This window comes from Desmodus rotundus, chromosome 8 (genome assembly GCF_022682495.2).
Source record: "Desmodus rotundus isolate HL8 chromosome 8, HLdesRot8A.1, whole genome shotgun sequence".
In the NCBI taxonomy this organism is placed as follows: domain Eukaryota; kingdom Metazoa; phylum Chordata; class Mammalia; order Chiroptera; family Phyllostomidae; genus Desmodus; species Desmodus rotundus.
Genome location: NC_071394.1, coordinates 9,257,773 through 9,274,870, shown reverse-complemented (window position 1 = coordinate 9,274,870; position 17,098 = coordinate 9,257,773).

The following is a 17,098-nucleotide window of genomic DNA, read 5'->3' as shown; positions in this document are numbered from 1 at the left end:
AGTTCCCATGACTCTCTGCACACGTTTCATGCTCCAGGAACATGGAGAATCACAGCATTCACAGCTCTGAAGCCAGACAGACCTGGTTTAAACACCTAAGTAAATTAGTGTTTCAAACAGTAATAAAAATAAGGATAATGAAGATATTTGCTACTTATTATAAGTGTAGGTACTATGCTAAATTGGTATTCATGTGTCACCTCTTTCAGGTTACAAAACAGCCTTAACATATAATTGTTCTTGTTTTATACATAGAAATTAATGTGTAAAGAGGATAAGAATCTTTCTCAAGTCATCTGGTGAACTAAGAGAAGTGGGGATTTAAACCAGAGTTTGATGATTTTAGAGCCAGAACTTAACTTTAGTCATATACCTACACCTCATATAAAGGGGATATGATGTAATACATTCTTAGTGTGGTGCCTAGCACATATTAACATTTCACTATAAATAATTGTCCTTGGTATTGCTCCTTCATGGGAGAAACCAACGCTGTCTCCTCTCTGTATAAGCACATTTTTTCTGTCCTTCACCGTTAGGCTCAAGCAGAGCTTTTCTCAACCCCTGGTGTCACCCTGGATCACCCTCTCACTGGCCACACCGTACGCTTTGGCTGCCACCGCCCCCCAGCCCCCCACCCCAACTCACTGTGCAGAATTACAAACTCCTGGAAGGCACTGGCTGCTTTCCTGGTTTTCTGGCATCTCTCTCAGCACATGGCACAGTGCAGTGTAACTGTAGGCCACTCAATAAGTGACTGTTGGATGAATGCATTGAACCTCGGAAAGACCAATCTTCTGACCTTAAACTCATTAGCAGTATAAACAGCTGCGCTAACTTGAGTTAGACTAAGCACAAATAAAATAAAATAGATTTTCTTTTTTAAAGAAAATAGAGCTTTCTTATCTCAATCATTTGTTGGCCCAGTTCCTACCTGAGAGAGATCCCCTGCCCCAGGAGATAGTTCACAATGCCTGGAGACATTTTTCAGGGTGCAGCTGTATGTGATGAGTAGAGGCCATGGATGCTGCTAAATATCCTGGAGTGCACAGGACAGCCTCTTCCACAAAGAATTCTCCGGCCCCAAATGTTAACAGTGCAGAGGGAGAGAAATCCTGAGTTAGACAAGGCCATCAAAAGACATTATACAATTTACATGGAGGTTATATGTGATTTTAGATCATGTATAAATGTGTGAAGACTAAAAAAGTCCCATTGCTAAATACCTTTTGAATCAAAATTTCAAAGATACTGGAAAAACGCATGTATAGTTAAACTTTACTAATTCAAAATAACTTGAGGGAAATCTGTTCTGTTCTGTGCAATTCAGATGAGAGCAGCCAGCCTTATTATTCTACTTAAGATACAATAATCCCATATGCTAACAAGGTGATGCTCATAAGGTCTTAAACTGGCTTTTGTGAATTGATGAAAATCGTCTGTAATTGACATGTTTACATTTTAAAAAGTGATGATAAAGAGATTTTAAAAATATTTTGGAAATTGTTTGTAATGACCTAACACTTCCCTCTCTCATACCTTTACAATCTCAACCATGAGTTAATTGCCCCTATGTATGAAATAGCACAGATTTCAACTGGCATATATTTGGCGACCGGATCACAGTCACATTTCTCCCCCTGAAATATGTTTTAAGTGTGCGCAGACACACACACACACACACACAATCATAGCAGCCAGACCTTTCCTTGTACAGGGAGCAGGGTTATAAGTGAAGTGCACACACACACGAAAAAGAGCTCTAAGAAAGCACAGGAGTATAAAAACAGAGATTATATTTTGGGTATAATTTGTGTGCCTGTAGGGAATAAATTTTTATATCAATTATGCTATTATATTTTCATGGGCTTTATTTTTTAGAGCAGTTTTAAACTCACAGAAAAATAAAATAGAAGGTAGAGATTTATCATGCACCTTCGGTCCTCACACAGGTGCATCCTTGCTATTTTCAACGTTCGCTCACCTGAGTGGTACCTTTATTAGAACCGATACAGTGGTGTATCAGTATCATTGAAAGTCCATGGTTTACATTAGGGTTAACTCTTGATATTGTTTATTCTGTGGTTTTGACAAATGTATAAAGAGATATATCCATCAATATCCATTATTATAGTAGCATACAGTAGTTACACTGCCCTAAACCAATCAGTCTAAATTTTAAAATAAAAATCAGAGTAGATGAAGGCTTACAAAGTCTCTCAATATCAGGAAGATAGTTTTACTGTTAAAGAACAGCATCTCTTTCCTAGGTCTTTTGCCCACAGATATTCCATTTTCAAAGGGAAACGAGAAACTCTAAGACATCAGATACAGAAGTGCTCGCATGCTCAGCCCTTCACCTTCTCTTTAACGACATAATGTCGTAGAGTCTGTAGGGAATCACTTGATAAAAATTTTCGTCCTGAGGGATGGAGAGAGCTGTGATACCCCTGATAAAGATGAGAAGATCGGTTGTAAAAGAGACATCTTATAAAATGGTGAGTTATAACCAAGAATTGCTCCAATTCTGAGTCCTTCTAGGCCAGGGAAAGCTTAATGAAGTTAAAAGTTAAAACTTTCAGGCAAGCCAGATAAACTTTTGAGCGGGTCTTTGCATCCCTCCTAGAGAACCTGCAACAGAAAGAGATAATGAGGCAGCCTGGATTAAGAGTGGCATTAAACAGCTGCCTGAATATGAACAGCAAAGCCAACTGAAGTGAAGACGTCACGTGCTTCAACATCATCCCTGCAATGGGGAAGGGATGATAGATTGAAAAACGACAACTGGTATGTGGGTTAGGGGTCAGACCACCTGTGTTCTACTCAGTCCTGTCACTAACTAATCCTTGTGGCCTTGGGCATGTCACATAACTTTTGTGAGCATCCATTTCACATATTAAAACGGGAATAAGAACTTACTAATCTCGAAATTTTGTTGACTGAGAGGATGGTTGCTTAAATCCTAGAAACAGGAAAATGGAGAACAGTTGGTGATGAGGAACTGACAGGAAGACAAAGACGATCTTGGTATTGGAGGTGGCATGCATTTGGTTTAGAGGAAGATTAATCCAAGCTGAGCTTTATTTCCTCATGCAACACAATTTTAAACCTTGATTGGATGCAGTGATCTTATTATGAAGGGATTCACTGGGATGAAAATCCACGTGAGACCTGAGCAGACTGTCTGATGGCAGAACTCAACCACGAACAACACATGGAGTGTTTGTGTGCCTTAACTTCTCATCCACAGGGCATAGCTGATGTGTGTGTGTACGTGGTTGTGTGCAGAAGAGAGGTGAGTGGGTCCTCTAATTGAGAAGATCTTCTCTTTTATTTATCGGATGACTGTCTTTCACTCTAAAACTCCTCAGACCCCTCTCATTATAAAAATAATACTAATAATTGCCCTAATGTGTTGGTCACTATCCACATGTACATGCCATTTAAAACTTCGATCTCATAATGTCTATATTAGTGCTTACATTTGACAAAGGAGCAAATCTACACTGAGAAAGATAATGTGGTTTGACCAGATCTCCACAGCTGCTAGATCAAAGAAGCGGGCATCCTCATAGGTTTGACTGAATGGAAATCTGAATTTGCCTGGTGCTCTTTTCAGGCAGATGTGTGGCTTCCTTGTATGAAACTGGAGAAGCACTCCATGCCAAGGATGCGCTCCAGGCCTACCATTGTTTCTAATGATGAATTATGGTCGTGGTTGCCTTGTAACCCCAGCTTCTTAGTACACCAGCCCGGCAACCACCTGGCTGGAGTGATTTATTGAAACGCAGCTATTCTTGTTTCCATGCACGTAAGTGCCTCGCCAGTGCACCTTGGGGTAATTAGACTGTGGATGAAGAACTGCCCTGGCAACCACCCTTGGAGTTGTTTGTGTCCTGGAGCTGCAGGGTATGACCCCCCAGAGGGCTCTTCCTCCTGCTGAGGTTGGCTGTGGATGGTGGGGGTTGGGGTGGGGTCAGGGGGGGAAATGGGCACTAGCCTATTACCATGGAGACAGGGGTGCTGATAAAAAGCAGGTATCCTAAGGAGGAAGCATCTAGAGGAGCAGTATGGCATTCCTCAGGAGGTCCTAGTGGAACTGAGGAAAAATCCTGACCTTTTCCAAAAGTCTGTAAATAATTTGCAACCTATCTCTTAAATTTGTTCCTTCCACTTTATTTTTTTTTTGCTTCAGATATTCACCTCTTCAGACAATCATTAAGTTCCAGTTCAAAACATATTCTGATTCTTAAAGCGTTCTCACCTAATAGGCTCTTTGGTTGAAATTAGGTAATGATGTGGCTCATCTACCTTCAATAGCAGGAGTGGACGTTTGTAGACTTGGCTTTTGCATTTGGATTCCCTTTGAATAGCATGCTCTGGTTCTTTGAATAAAGGCCTCCCCAAAGAGTCTCTATTTTCAGCTGTGTTTAATTAAATTTTTAAGATCAGGTCTTCCCCTCTACATTGGAACCCAACCAAATTTTGCAGATAAAAAGTGAAGGGAGAAAGTTAATTAGTATGTATTGAACGGCCTTTTTTTAAAGATCATATCCACTCGTATGCTCTTAAGAAAAGGAAATACTCCATAGAGTTTTGTCAAGAATTAAGATGGATGCAAGTGTGGTAAATTCAAAAGTCTGCAGGGGCCAAGAAGATCATGGACATGGGCAGAAGGGGCTGAATGCCAGGCAACAGGTGTGGTGGGCTTGAAGCAAAGGGGGAGCACCTTTAAACGAAAGTAGGCATTTGCTATTGTGCCATTTTTACAGAGAAGCCAGAAGTGGGGGAAATGGTAAACTTTTCTCAGTTTTTTAAAATTTAAAATGTTTATAAAATTCTTGTTTATTCTATTACATTTGTCCCATTTTTTCCTTTTAAATTATAACAACTTATTTAAAATATTGAAACACCTAGAAGGTAAAAAATGTGCGAATACATTTAAAATATGTTATGGACTACCAGTTTGAGGCCTCAGATAATGTTTGTGAAAAGCTCAGTTCTGCACCGGGCAACCAGTGAACTCCCAGTAAGAGTTAGCTATTCTTATCTGCTTTACTTGGAGAGCATGTGAGGAGTTTACAACCAAGGCTCTGAGACCTGACCTGAGATGTGAAATAGCCTGACAGGGGTTTCTGACCCTACACCTCCTCTCCCCACCCCGCAGTAGGAAGTTGAGGGTGCTCATTAACAGCTCATGCTTCTTTCATGCTGACCTGATTCCCATGATTTTTTAAAGCAAAACATTATTCTTGCTTGCCTATTTGCCTTAAATTTTGAGAATGAATATGCAGATGCCTCAAGCATTTTATTTATTGATTGATTGATTTGCAAAGAGGACTCTTGCATAGAAGTCTCCATTAAAAAAAAGGAAAAGGCCCAGAGGGGTACTCTGGGTTCACTGCTCCTAGGCTAAACTATTTGCACAGTGACAGCTGCAGAGTTTGAATTCAAAGCTATAATACCCATTTCTTCAGAGAGAATGGGTCTCTGAGGACCTTCTGTGGCCTCAGCCTAAATGCTAAGTTCTCCAGTGTTTTGTCACTTTTAGGATAAAGAGATTTCAAACAGACAGAAGTCTCATTCCCTCTGGGTATCGCGCACAAATCAAGAACTATGAAGGTAATAGTTTAGGTTTTTGCTTCTTTATTTTCTAGGTCCAAACATGTCCATGTTCTAGTTAGCAGAACCAAGAAGCAAATCAAGGTCAGTTAAGAAAGGTGAGCTAACGACCCAGGATGCAGAACAAGGTCAGTGAGTGGAAAGGTGAGCTTGACATCCAGGCCGTGGTGGGAAAGTGAATTAGTTACAAAGTGTCTCTCGGAGGCTGGGGATATTGTTTTCTTTCTTGGCCTGTCTTTGTGCCAAGGCCAGCAGCACCAGGGGACTATGTGAAGAGGAATAACCAATTCCTCACAACTTAGACTTTGTAGGTTTTCCACCTCTGCAGTTGCGAGGCTTTGGGAATTTACTTAAATACTCTATGTCTCAGTTTTCTCATCTGCAAAATTGAGACAGCAATACTACAGGGTCCAGTGCAAATGATGCTCCTTTTTATCACAAAATCCTTTATTACAAAATCATAAGCATGTAGTTTTGTAACATAACAATATCACACTCAAGCACACTGTATGATATTTTAGGTGAAATGTTCAGCTTAAAACTATAAATTATCACATCCATATTATTACCCTACCAACCACACTCAAGCAGGCCAGACCCTATATTTTGCCTCACAGGTGTTGATAAAACTTAAATTATATATGTAAGTGCTTAGTATGATGCCTGATGTAGTTATCCAATAAATATCTATTGTTGTTATTATTTTAATTCATCTTTTCAAATTGTCTTTCTCCTTAATGAGCATATGCTCTCATATACTGGCATGTCTCTCTCTTACTTACTGGCTTCGCTATTGCAAAGAAGCATCTACTAGTTATATATTAATAGTGAAAAAGGGGTCCTCAGTGAGACAGGCTCTCCCATGCTATTAAAAACTATAGAAATAGCATCTGCTAATTCAGTCCCACAGGGTCCCACAGTGCCAGGGCAGTCTCTCAAAGTAGATCTCTGATAAATAAGTTGATAAAAAATTAGTTGTTTATTTCCTGGTAAAAGAATAGTGGAAAGAGTATGAAAGATTTTATTCTGTGAAATAGATTTTCACGCAAAACATAGCTTTGAGTCAGAAGGTCTGAATTTGGTCCACATAGTGCTGGGGATGGAAAGAAAAATCCCTGCCTCCTTTCCTTGGCACTCCTTGTCAGTTGAGTGGGAATTTCCTCTCCGTTACAGAGATGTAAGTATGATGGAAATCATGTCTGCTTGGCTTGAGGTTCGTATAAGGATGAGTTTGGGTAAATGCTACGTAACTATTAATAAAAAGCACACTGAATCTCTTTCCATCTAGCCCCATAAAGGCATGCTTTTCCATCCAATATCTATTTTTGTTATTGCCTTCTTCCTTTTCATTACTCTTTGATGTGTGCTTTATTAGAATGCTGAAAAACATGTATTGCTCGTCATAAGGTGTGATGATAGGTCCCTGGCAAAGTAAAAGTCCACGTCGATGTATTGTACATGTCCGGTGCTAAGAGCCTGATTTCCATTGGCTTGCTGGTTACTTAAACCTCTGAGCGGTTATCAACGCAGTGTATACCCAACCCCACCCCACGTTTCCACATTTCACACGGCTTAGAGAATGTCATTTCTGCAAAAGTAGTAACTCCTCTTCCTGTGTGCGTGGTTCACTGCCATTTCAAAAGCTCCTTTCCATGCATTTTGTCATTTGATTTTCGTAACAAACCTATGAGTCCAGCAGGGCATTATTAGTTCTATTTTATACTTAAGGAAAATAAGCCTGACAGAATATAAGCAATTCATACAAGGGCAGAGTGGGGATTTGAGCTAAAAAGTATATGACTCCAGGGCCCTTGCTTTATCCTCTGTTCACAGGCAAGGAGGGGTGATTTCTCAAAAACCTCCCTGTTCGTTAGAGTGCCTCCTTTTCAAAAAGAATCTGAAAAGGGTGCTGACAGAATGCTCAGAGGTACAATCAGAGCCACGAAAGGCAGTCATTTTTATCTAGGGTGCCTCTGATCCTGTTCCCATTCATCACCTCCTCAAAACTACCATGAGGAAGCCACAAAGAAGTGTGGATTCTTTCTGAGTTTTAGATATGTTGGGATAAAGAAATTGTTCATAGGACACAGATGTCACTTGGCATCAGTGTGGTGGCACAAAGAAGTGAAGGGGAGTTAGATCTGGGTGTGGATACTGGATCCATCAGCTTCCAGCTCTATTATAAAAGGAAAGCTTCCACAAGCCTCAGTTTCTTCATCTGGTAAATGGAAATATTAATACTATCTGCCTTTTATGGATGGCATCAAAGTGGAAAAATCACATTTCCTATAAACTGTTTAGCAAAGAATTTGGTTTTATAACCACTTAAATAAATAATAGCTTGATTACTATTGCTTGTATTCCTGTTGCCTTTGCTGTTAGAATGCTACAATATAGAGAAACCAGCCTGTTGGAGGTTCCTTAGGCAGCTGTTGCCTTAGAGGTCCTTGTTTCTTTAGGCCTCCAAACAGAAGAGAAGGGAGATGATGCATAATGAGTGCTCTGTAGTCATGACTTCTATGCCCCACTTAACTTCTGCAAAGACTTCCTATGTTTCTTTCAAAAGCTTTAGTTGAGTTTAACAAACATTCTCTGAGGACCCGCTGTGTATCAGGCACTTTGCTAGGCACCAGGTTGCAAGGTGGGTAAGACACGGTCTTCAGCTTCAAGAAGCCTTTGGATAAATGGGGATGATGGAAACGAATGTTTTAGAACTGTGCAGCAAGGATTATGATTGCTAAATGTCCAGAATGGTGTGCAAACTATAATAAGGTAACGGGCAATTCTGGGGCTTCAGATGCAATGGAAGTACTCTTGGAAGCATTTTGGTATTACCAAGTAAAGTTACAATTAATAAGAGGTCAAAATTAACTGTGAAGAGGATTTGTGGAGTCGGATCATGGGATGCTATGGAAAAGGTAGTGGGTTTTATCTTACAAGCGAGAGGTCACAAAACAGCATCCCACGAGCCACATACAGTCCAAACAGCTCACACAGACTGTTTGATCTAGATCTCCTGAAATGAATTCACATAACTACAAAATATGATTTCACTTACCAATCCCAATGACTACCTTCTGGGGAAGTCACTTCCACCCACGTTCTCAGGCAGTATCAATTAACCGGAGCCGAAGTTCGGCTGTCTAAGAAATACTAGGCATGTTCTCTCAGATTTGCTCTTTTAATTACACTTGGCCTACAGCACTCATTTTTTATTACATTTGACACCTCTGTGCATTTAAGACTTCTTTCTGCTCCTTCCATTGTCTAGTCCATAAGCATTTCTAGACCTGTAAGAAATCTGGGTATCAATCTGTTTACTGCATGAGCATTGCCTTTTAAAGAGCTGACAGATTGGTCCACTCCCTAGACACCAGCAATCTCATCAAATCATCTCTCTCGAAACCCAGCAGGTTCAGGCCAGAGTGGGAAGCAGGTGGCAGCAAGTTAATAGCCACAATGTTGGTACTGCTTACGTTTGCCAGTAAGAACAACAGATAACAGTTATTTAATTCTCAGTGCCTGCAACTATGCTGTTACATTTCCATTCATCCTTTCAATTAATGATTTACAAGAGCAATTTCATTATCCCAATTTTACAAATAAGAAATGTGAAATTTATAGAAGTTGATAAAATAGTAGAGATTGGACTGTTGTAAATACAGACTCTTAAACAAGCTGCAGTTCTGCATAAGGGAGAGAACGGGAAAAGCAAACACAGGAAGAACTAGGAGGGGAGTACATATATTGGGATTTATAATGTTTCCTATTCCGCATTTTTATGTGTTCAAAGAACTTCCCTTTTGGCCTAATAAAAACCTACTCAGAGAAAACTTACTAAGAACTGAAGGTGGGCACATCAAGCTGCCGCTCAGGTGTGAGTCTCAGCCTGAGAGCTCACCAGACCTGCAGCTGACAGAGAGCAGAATAACAGTGATGTACAACAGGAAATAACAGTGATTTACAAACTGTCAATGAGTCTGAAAAGATATTCTCAAATAACAACTAAACAGAAAGAATGATTTCAATAGCATTTTGGGAACATTTTAGGATAACTGAAAGGGATATTTGTCCTGAAGAGTCAGAAGAATGAAAATTCTAGAATTTTGAAAATTTTCACTTATGAAAATTCTAGAAACCAGTTTTGGTATTTTCAGTTGAATACAAGTAAACATTGTCTTTCTGAAACAAAAGCAGACCACCATAATGAGAAAAGATGGGCTTGATAAAATATAGGAGAATGAGATGAAAATAAAGATAAATCATCAAAAGATGACAAGAAAATGAAAAAACATAATAGAATAATTAAAATAATTACTGGAAACAGAATAAAAAAATGAGGGAGAGTCAGACATTCTGCTCCTTGAATGACAGACTAGGTAGTTCAGACTGACCTCCTACTAAGAAAATCTAGAAGAAACACAGAAAAATAGTTTTAAAACTTAAAAAACCCCACAAAAAACCCTGACTCATTTATGCACATGCAAGATAATATGATATAAAATTAAAAGGAACAAAAATTTTTTTCATGAATTCAGAAGATATCCACATAATAAAGCTATAACACAGATTAAAACAATTGTGTTAACTATTAATATGTTCAAGTGCATAAAAGATAAGATTATTAATTTGACAGAAACTTGGAAACTATAAAAGGAATCAAACCAAAGTTCCAGATATGAGAAAATATAACTAAGAAGACTAACTTTCTGTGTTAGGTGTTAGAAGGCAGATTAGATAAAGTCAAAAGTAGAATTAGTTAACTGGAAGATAAGCCCAAAGAAAATACCCAGAACAAAGCATATAAAGATAAAAGAATAAAAACATTTTTAAACATGTGTAACATATGTAGACAATCTAAGAAAGTCTTACATATACATAATTGGAGACCAAGTAGGAACAGAGAGAGGGGAAAGGGCAAAAAGCAATAAGAATTTCCCCAAAATGGCCAAATAAGTTAAGCCACAGATTCCAGAAGTCCTATAAATCCTATGCAGGATGAGAATAAAGAAAACCATACCTAAGGTCTCATTAAAAAAAAAAAAAACCTGCTAAAAACCAAAAACAGAGATAAAAATTTTAAGAACAAAGGGGAAGTGAGGAAGATGCATTACCTTCAGATAAAAGTGACAGGACAGATGCTTTATCTACAAAAACTATAGAACCAGGAGTCAAAGAAATGAAATCATCAAAGTGCTAAAATAAAATGATAGCCAACCTCAAATGCTATCCTTGGAAAACATTTTTCTTCAGCAATTTATATGAATTTAAGACATTTGCAAACAAACAAAAGCTGAGATAATTCATCACCAGCAGAAATGCACTAATAGAAGCGATAAAAAGACTTCTTCAGAAGAAATATATGCCATATGAAAGGAGGCTCAGAAATGCAAGAATGAATAAAAACATCAAAAAAGAGTAAATATTAGGTAAATGTAATTGCAACATACAACCAGAATTTATAATAAACTCTACAAAATAACGAAATAAGAGGCAACCCTGAAGGAATATGTATACAGTCCTTTAACGAGTCCTGTGGCAAAGAAGACTTCTGTGGCCCAAACCATACGAAGGCGTTTGCCCTCACCAGTAGTCAGGTGGTATAAGCTGAAGCCAACAGGTAGTACCACTAAGCACTCAGCAGGATACTGAGAGTGAGGGGCTACCAGTAGCTAATTGGTGGTAAGGTTGTGGAACAGCAGAAACTCTTATATGCAGATGGTGAAAGTGAAGTTATTAGAATCACTTTGAAAAAAAGGATAACATTATCAAAATGGAAGACTAACATGCTTGATGACCCCACAATTCCATTTGTTTCTATTATATCTGCCAGATAAAGACATGAGCACTTGAACACCAAAAGACATGATCCAGAAGGTTCTTAGGATCATTATTTGTAATAGCCCCAGGCTGAAACATCGCAAATGCCCATCGGTAACAATGGATAAGCACATTATGGCATAGCCACTCAATAAGACACTAGAGATGGGGGTCAGCAAACAACAGCCCATGAGCCCGACCTGGCCTATCACCAAATTTTTCAAATACATTTTATTGGACCACAGCCGTACTCATTCTGTTATATATTTATTGTCAATGGCTCCCTTCATGCTCTGACAAGAGTGGAGTTATTGCAGTAAAGACCACCTGGTCTGCAAAGCCAAAATTTTAAAATATCTTCTCTCTACGGAGACAGCTTGCCAACTCCTGTTCCAGCACAGAGAAATGAATGGCAATTGCATTTGTTAACATGTATGAATCTTACAAAGAAAATCTTAAATGAAGCCAAATCAAAAAGAAAAAAAACCCATACATAATATGCCACCAAGTGTATTTTTCTTGAAAAAAAGAATAACCTGAAGCAATACTTTAATTCAGTTTTCCCAATTTAAAGCAATACTTTAACCCAATTTTCAATGGTTGTACCACAAGAATTTTTAAAACATGCAATAACTGACTATTTAGTCAGGGGTACTGACCTCTCTTCCCTTAGATGGTCAAATTAAAAAAATGACAACAGCCAACACAACAATATCCATCCAGTGTGAATGAATTAAATTATGCCTATTTTTTGGTCAGGTTTGCAAAAAATGTATTTTTTGTTGGGCCACAGAATTTTGGTAATTAGTTTATGTGTGCCATGAGATGAAAAAGATTGAAAATAGCTGCTTTAACTGATCGCAACATAAATCCAAATATTTTTTTAAAAATAAAAAATGGATAAGTAACAAATTAAGCATACTAATACCTTTTGTTTTAAATATCAGAATGCCTGACCCTGGAAAAAAATATACTGTAGCAGAAAGAATATAGAGTAAACATCTGGGTTTAAATCCCAGCTCACTCACTAATTAACTTTGTGACTTTGGGCAAATCACTCAATCTCTTTGAGTCTTAATTTCTTTACATATAATATTAAGTTAATGATACCTAACTCTAGGTACATCTAACTCTTGAGTAGATTAAATCAGGTAATACATATAAGTGGGATTAGTGAATTACTCTAAAAATGTTAGTACTTACTATTACTCACTGAAGGGTTTATACAACTTTCAGCTGAATTATCAGAGTGGCTTTATTAGGGACTGAGTGTTTGGCTCCCCAGCAAACTCATCTGTTGGAATCCTATCCCCAATGTGATGGCATTAGGAAGTGTGGGGGCTGTGGGATGTGAGATCCAAGGGTGGGAGCCCCGTAAATGGGGTTAATGCCCATATAAAAATCACGTGACAGCTTGTCCTCACTCTCTGCTCCCTGTCACCTGAGGGCACAGTAAGAAGACCACCCTCCATGAATCCTGAAGCAGGATCTCACCAGACACCAGGTGTGTGGGCATCTTGATCTTGGACTTCCCAGCCTCCAGGACTGTGAGAAAAGAGTATCTGTTGTTTGAGTCAGCCTGTCTGTGGTGTTCTGCTATAGCAGCCTGAGCTAAGGCAGACTTTTAGTTTTCTTTTCAGGGGATAGGCATTTCTGTGAATAAGGGATTTGTGGTGGAACAGTGAAGACAGACCACTGTATTTGGAAACATAAATCTTATAATCGCAGGTCTCAGATACCACAAGCCAGATCTAGCTACATAATAACAAGAGTGGCTTCCTTCTACAGAATTCTACAGAACTGGATCTTGTGGGGTTTTTTTTTTTTTTTAAGATTTCATTTATTTATTTTTGAGAGAGGGGAATGGAGGGAGAAAGAAAGTGAGAGAAACATCAATGTGTGGTTGCCTCTGGCACGCCCCCTATTAGGGACCTGGTCTGCAACCCTGGCCTGTGCCCTGACTGGGAATTGAACCAGCGACTCTTTCTTTGGCTTGCAGGCTGAAGTTTGGGTAGGTAGCTAGCTTATGTATTTACATAATTTTAAAATATATATATTTTTTAAGATTTTATTTATTTATTTTTAGAGAGAGGGGAAGGGAAGGGGAAAGAGAGGTAGAGAAATATCGATGTGTGGTTGTCTCTTGCACACCCCATACTGGGGACCTGGCCTGCACCCCCAGGCTTGTGCCTTGACTGGGAATCGAACTGGCAACCCTTTGCTTTGCAGTCCAGTGCTCAATCCACTGAGCCACACCAGCCAGGGCTTGTGATCTTTTCTATGAACCAGTCAGGTTAATGTCTTAACAGAAGCTCTAGTTCCTATCCTGAGCACCATCATTTCTATCTCAGATATATGCCCCTGACCGAGTCCTGGCCAGGGTCAGGGCTGCCTTGATCCTGTGCCTTCAGATGCCCTTTCTGCATGAAGACTTTCCTCCTACCTCCAGGCATCTCTGCTCCGTGTCTTTAAAACTTTAGTGCAAACCACACCAGCACATTATTTACAGGTTACTCGTATTCTTTATTATCCTCCGCGACCAATTTAGAGTCGTGTCACTTACACGTTGCGCAAATATTTATGTTGGAAATACAACTAAACTGTAATTAACCGATGTCTATGAAAATCTTTCCTGTGATAAAACAACATTCATGACACGGCATTACAAAGGGAAAGGAAGTGTGGACGATGTGTACCATATGACCCACACTTCAGAGAAATGCTAGCAAAAAGATTGGAAAGAATTGGACTCTGGGTTGCCAGTGGTGATGTCTGGGGAGTTGAATTAGCACGTTATTTCAGAAAATTTGCTTTATGGATCAATAGTTCCCTGAGAAATTCCAAGTTGTCAAAATGCTGAAGAAATTCTACAAGTGAAACCCTCATCATGAAAAGTCGTATCAGAAGTAAGATTATTGAGCACCTACTGTGGGGTCAGTAATGTGAGCCATTAAAATATCCAATCAGAAGAGAAATTGTACATTTAGGAAGTCAATAAATGTCCATTTTCTCCCCATATATAAGAAAGTTGATACAGAGTTCATTGAATTATAAATTTTCAGTTCCCTGGTGATAACTTTAAACTGAAGTTACTCCATTATTGGTCCATTAACTTGGGTCTTCATTATGAAAAGCACTATCTTATTACTTGGAAATTGACTTGTGAGTTTAATAAGTAATAACATTCACCATCCTGAAAATCCCAGGAGAGAAATGTTGCAGAATGTAATTGAGATATTCTCCATCAATTTATTTAGTGACTATTGAGGAGCAGGCACGAAGTTCTGTTATAAATAAAGTCCTCAGCACAGTGCTTTGCACATACAAAGTCAGTCAATATTCTGATCATAATCTCCATCATTTCAAATGGGATCCTTTTATTTGAGATCTGGAGATAAAAGAACTATATAATCAGTGCTTCTTTAAAAGTTAGTCTCTCTACCTTGTTACAAACAATAAGAAGCACTCACACTCAGCCAGGAAACACACACCTTCACCGCTCTCAGGATGCTGAAACAGGAACTTGGAAGGTGAGAGGAAGTGATGGCTGAGAACAAGTTCCCTGTCTAATCACTTTATCTGCCACATTCCTCCCCCAATGAAGATATGGTTTGCTGTTTAAAAATGATGACGACTACAGTTGACCCTTGAACACCAAGGGGTTAGGGACACCAACCCACAGCCCAGCCAAAAATTTGCATTTTACGTTGAACTTCCCCAAAACTTAACGATTATTAGCCTACGGTCGACCAGAAGTCTTGGCAGCAACATAAGCAGTGCTTCACACACATTTTGTGTATTACAGAGATTATTTGCTCTTACAGTAAAGTGAGCTGGAGAAAAGAGAGCATTAAGACCACCCCGCAGAAGATAAAATAGGTTCACAGTACTGTGTGCACTTACGTTTTTAAAAAACCCACACATAAGGGGACCTGTGCAGTTCAAACCCACATTGTTCAAGGATCAAGTGTATTTTTCCCAAATACAAAATTGCGTCTGAATGTTAACCCACTGTTTTCTCTAGGCATGTGCTCTGGAGAATCACTGCTGGGGCATGTTTCCAGATTTTGTAAATCTGGAAGTCGAGGCTCAGCATGGAGATGTACTCTGCCCCAGGTCCACTAGGCTTGTGGACAGAGGCAGAAGACGTAGCTCTCTTTCCCTCTGGCCAAGGGCCGCTCATTCTGTCTGTCCCTCTGCCTTCCTTAGAATCAAGAAAAATGATAATGGAGTCTAAAACAGTCCCAACTTCAGAAATTTTCTGTGAATAATTGAATCAGCAGGTCTGAGGCTTCTTGGGAACAGTAATGTTAGACCTGGGATAGAAATAGCCCATCCCTTGGCTGAGAGGTGTTACGTTTAAATTGATACCGCTGTTCCCCAATGTGCAATTAGGAACGACAAAGACCTACTTTTGTGTGTGTTGTTAAAGGAAAATGGAGCGGGTATCTCCATTCTCTCATTTCTCTAGGTCAATCGTATTCCTGAAGTCTCTCTTTGTCTAGCTTGCTATTGTTCCTAACTGCCTGAGTCATTTTCCTGGTGGCAGCCCAGGGCTGCTTTAGGAGAAGAGACAAAGTCACGGGGTCAGGGAACAGGACACCTAGCATATGCAGATGCTTCTTGTCCCCTGGCTCTGTCCGGCTCACACGTACCCTGCAGCCCATCCTTTGTGTGCCCCTCATCTGTCTGTCCCTCCATCCATCCGCTCCATCAGGGGTGTCAAACTCATTTTCAACAGAGGCCGCAGCAGCCTTGCGGTTGCCTTCAAAGGGCCGAATGTAATTTCAACTCCTTAACAGTTAAGGAGTAGTTACATTTATACGTCCTAAAGTTATTTCGGCCTTTTGAAGGCAACTGCGAGGCTACTGTGGCCCCCGGTGAAAATGAGTTTGACACCCCTGCTCTACACCATCCTTCAGGGCGAACACTATGAAAGCCATGCTGAATAAAACAGATATTCTTCCTGTCCTTGGGGACCTCACTCTCTAGCACAATCGTCAGATGATAAATAGGTTAATAGTGTGCAATTGTCACTGTTAACCCCATTTCAAGATGAAGAACCTGAGGCTTAGGCTTGCACAAAACCACTCACCAGTAAACCGGGACACACCACGGTCCACCACTTGCCTGTTTCCCCACACTGACTCTTAGCTTTGTGCTTCCAGAGAGAGGGTGCAGATGGAGGATCTCAAGAGAAAACTTCCCTTCACAGCACAAAGAGGCCGAGCCTTCCTCCACCCCAGCAGACCGAGGCAGAGCGAGGGTCAGCAGCCTGAGTCCACACCTCCCCCCGCCAGGGGACTGCACATATTTTTTAAACATAGCTCTTCAAGTAGCCTTTTCTTCTTCTTCTTTTTTTTTTAAATTTACTTTTTTTAGATCGGGTTTAGGTTCAGAGTAAAATTAAGCAGGAAGTACAGGATGTTCCCGGATGCTTTTTGCCCCAACAGGTGCACAGACACCCCATTTATCAACAACCCCCCCCCCCGAATGGTGCCATTGTTACAACGGATGAATCTGCATGGACACATCACTACCACCCCAAGCAGGGCTTACTCTTGGTGTTGTGCACTCTGGGGGTTCAGACGAGTGTGTAGTGATACGTATCCCCTGCGATGGAGCACGGGATCGTTTCGCTGCCCTGAATATCCTA